At 36.3% G+C, this 4,418-nt stretch overlaps 1 non-coding gene across 1 annotated transcript; it reads right to left on the reverse strand.

The window, feature by feature from the left end:
- Nucleotides 1–2,084: 2,084 nt before the first annotated feature.
- Nucleotides 2,085–2,189, reverse strand: LOC122305868. Its single transcript, XR_006241295.1, has one exon. It is a non-coding gene; the product is annotated as a small nucleolar RNA R71 (small nucleolar RNA).
- Between the last annotated feature and the right edge of the window lie 2,229 nt (nucleotides 2,190–4,418).

Here is a 4,418-nt window from a genome sequence, read left to right on the forward strand (position 1 = left end):
AGCAAGAAAATCCGCAAGTAATTCACAGCCTCATTGTGAATGTCTTCAGGATAATAAGCTGATGACCATCCCTGAGAGACATCTTGATGAGTGTGCAGATGTGCACTCTAAATACCCTATAATTAGATTAAAATGCTAAAATGTGAATAGAAATCATAGAAATTAATGTGTATTTTTTAATTGAGTTTTTATTTATGTTGGGATATTCCTAAGTAGCTTTTTATGTTTAATTTCAAAATTTATAAAAGAGCAAGTCAAAACCCAGTCAAATTCAAATGAGGATTTTCATGGGGTTTGAGAGCAATTTGGATCAAGAAAAAAAAATCATAAAAGGAAACTACAAGAAGTCCAAGCCCAAAATTTGCTAGGAGACAACCTGGACATACTTTAGTATTTTGATCGTAACTTTTTACTCACATATCGGATTGATGCTATTCTTGATGCGTTAAAAAGATATGTTAAAGGTCTATAATTTGCCTCTAATAAGGATTTCTAAATTAGAACTGTTGAAGTATATACATGGCTGCCAAGATGAGTCCTAAAATTTAGGCAATTGTTTAGTGCGAGAATTATGAAGACATTAGAGTTTCTTTCCTACCCTATATAAGCATATCATTAGCACAAAATAGAAGGAGAGGAGAGGTACAAGAGGCATATTTTAAGAGATGAGAAAATCACTTCCATGGCTGCTGTTTGCTTTATTTTTCTCTGGAGAATTTTGTTGTCCATTATATTTATGGGTAAATAAATTCTCAAGTAGAGATAGGGATGAACTTTCACATTAGATGGTATTTTTAATTTATTTATTTAATTTTCAATTACTAAAACTCTTTTGTTTTATCATTCTAAATTCATTGTTGATGTTTTTTTCTCCGAATAATCAAAGAATTTATTTTGTTTATGGATTTAGTCATACTTTTCTATTGAATGGATTTGTTTTTTGATTATGTTTGGATCAATTATTTATCTATATTGATTTAATTCTTTGTTGCAATATCGCTCCCTGAGTATATTGTCGTCGTGGGATTTTCTCAATAGGGATAATTATTTAGGTATTTTAAAAATGATGAATGATTTTTCAAAGGGTTACGTTTGGTTTAATTTTGGTTTATAAATCTATACCTTCCGATTGGAAATTTCGGGAATTGAGTTATTCAATGAATTAAGAATAATCAAAATACTAAATTTATGCAAGGTTTTCCTGACGCTCTACTGTTCACCAATTTGATTACTTCTTCCATTAGTAACTTTGTTTCACTTTAATTTGCATTTAAAATTAATCTTTGTTCTCCATCAATCATTTAATATTTTTCTTTAGTTTTTTTATTCCTTCTGCTATTCTTTTAATTTTTCTCTCTGTAGAATTGACACCCAAAAGCTGTGCTATAACTACTGCATTATTCTTTGGACGTAATGAAATTTTGGCACTGTTGCCAGGAAGGCAGTAGAAGAATTGCTAGATAGTTTTTCTTTTCAACAGTTTGTAAAGGCGGTAACTTCGTTCCCTCTTTTAGCTTGCTGCATCTTTATTTTCTTTTCTTTTTCTTTTGTATGTTTTTGTTTTAGTGTTGCATTTTTCTCTACTTTGCATGCACAGGTATAGGGACGCCTTGGGTTCGTTTGCTTATAGACTAGTGTTAGAGTGAGAGTTAGAATCTAATTTTTCTAATCATTTTTTTTTTATAATTCATCTAGTCTCGAAAAAAAATGAGTGTGCATGAAGATCAACCTAGGACTCTACATGAGTACCTTCACCCTATACGCATAGCAACACCATCACACATTATATTTGCACCAAATATTCCTCCAATAGATTTCAAACCAAGTATAATACAACTTCTCCCTACTTTCATGGTTTAGAGAGTGAAAATCCATATGTGCATATTAGGGAGTTTGAAGAGGTTGTTGCTACATTTCATGGTCTACCTAGCACTGGAGATGTTGTTCAACTTAAGTTCTTTCCTTTCTCACTAAAGGATAAGGCGAAGAGTTGGATGTATTCATTGAGACCATGGTCAATTAGGTCATGGGCTGAGATGACCCAAATTTTTTTCAATAAATACTTTCCTCATCAAAAGACTAATAATTTGAAAAGGCAAATCTCAACTTTTACACAAAAGGATAGTGAGACTTTGTATCAAGCATGTGAATGTTTTAAAGAGTTACTTAGCTTGTGTCCCATCATAGTTATGAAAGCTGGCGTCTAGTTAGCTATTTTTATGAAGGTCTCACTTCTGGAGAGCATCAATTTATTGAAATTGAAAAAGCAGTGGTTCTACACAACACTACACCTAGAGAGGGGGTGAATAGGTGTAATCTAACTTTTATGGCCTTTTGAAAATTAATCAAACAAGCAGTTAATAAATGAATCAAATAACACAAATAATCAACACATGATTTTGTTCACGGAGTGGAAACTCATTTGAAGAACATCTTCAAAATCTAAAACCATTCCGGGTGTAAGACACCACCTCAAATCCACTATAGAAACTTTAGTTTGTTACAACCAATTTAGAAACACTCACAAAACCTTTGTAGTAGCTAAACTTGGCTTGCAACACCACGAGTGACCCACTCGATCTCTACATGCATGTAGTGTCGGAACTCCGACCTTCCTATAGCTTCCCACGAGAACCTCTCGATCTCTGCATCAACGGCAGCTCCGGACTCTTCCGGCCAACAAAAATGTCCACTTCAATGGACTCAAGTAAGAGTTGATTTTGTATGTGTTGTGATGGAGAAATATTTATCCAAGAAAGAATCAACCAAATGGGGGATAGGTTGCTCTAAGAAGTTCTTGGAGGCCCTTAGGGTTTTTGCTCTGATTCTCCACACCAAGAACAGAAGTTAACCTGTTCTATTTATAGTTCCCATCAAATGAGGCGTTCAAAACCCTAGTGATCTGGAACATTGGCTCGAGTGAAGTGTCGAGCGAGGGTCGAGCGAAACAATCTGCCAAAGTTCGTTCGAGCGACCTGTCGAGCGAGTATCGAGCGGTTGACTCTGCCTGAGTTCGCTCGAGCTCAGTGTCGAGCGAGGGTCGAGCGACTCACTCTGCCTGGGTTCGCTCGAGCTCAATGTCGAGCGAGGGTCGAGCGGTTGAATCTGCCTGAGTTCGCTCGAGCTGTATGTCGAGCGAAGGTCGAGCGGTTGAATCTGTCTGAGTTCGCTCGAGCTGTATGTCGAGTGAAGGTCGAGCGGTGCAATCTGCCCAAGTTCGCTCGAGCGCTCCATCGAGCGAGGGTCGAGCGAAGTTGACTTCTTTGACCAATTTCCAAACCTTTCCACAACAACACTTGTTACAACACTATTTTACACAGGTTTTCACAAGAATATGCCAATATGCTCATTTTTCCCTCAACAGAAATGATGTGTAATAATGAGTTTTTGTAGAAGGATCCAGATGAGGCAATAGAGTATTTGAATGAACATACAGAAAAAGCACATAGTTGGACAGAACCAAATGCTTTTGACAAATACCAATCAAGCACGCTCCAATCAAACTCACTCTAGTGGAGACATCTATTATCTCAAAGAAGAAGATAACTTGAAGGCAAGGATGGAGGGCCTAACTATAGAGTTTGAGGCATTGAAGATGAAGGAAACTATGACAGCTTGTATTATTCCCCAAGTTGATGCCTCTAAACTTTGTTTTATTTGTCAGGGAGTAGATCATCTTGCACAAGATTGCCTAACACTTATTGAGATGAGAGTAGTGTATGAGGAACATTGCAATTCTCTTGGCATGTATAAAAAAAAATCATTTTCACCCTACTAAGATACATACAATTCTAGTTGGAGAAATCACCCAAACTTTAGCTAGAAGTCTGAAAACCAGCTGCCTACACAACCCCCTGGATCATATCTTGCACCATATCATGCATCTTATTCTTCTAGGAACTCCTTAGAAGATACTTTACATGCTTTTATCGAGGCACATGGTAAAACTAATCAAAAGTTCTAACTTTTTATTACGCAGGTTGTTGAAGAAAACAATAAGATAAAGAGCCATGTATCAAAGATGATGAGCTACTTGAATGTGAATGAGCGTGGCACGTTCCCTTCTCAACTTCAATCCACACCCTAAGGTCAACATATAGCGCAAGGAAATTCGAAAGAGGTCACTTTCATTGTGACAAGAAGTGGTAAGTCCTTACACATCCCAACAACTGATAAGCCAGAAGATGTTGAAGAGGAACAAAGCAATGATCTTACCGAGTTCCCCAAGGAAGCGGAGGTAATTAAGAGCCCAGTTAATATACTATTTCCTCAAGCTTTAAAATCTGGTATGTGAACTTTGGATTCTAGTAATAAAATCTTGGAAAACCTCAGGCAGGTAAAGATTAACCTTCTTTTTTTGCATATTATTAAACAAGTTCTCACTTATGCAAAAGTTCTTAAAGATTTGTATACAGTTA

This window comes from Carya illinoinensis, chromosome 3 (genome assembly GCF_018687715.1).
Source record: "Carya illinoinensis cultivar Pawnee chromosome 3, C.illinoinensisPawnee_v1, whole genome shotgun sequence".
NCBI lineage: Eukaryota > Viridiplantae > Streptophyta > Magnoliopsida > Fagales > Juglandaceae > Carya > Carya illinoinensis.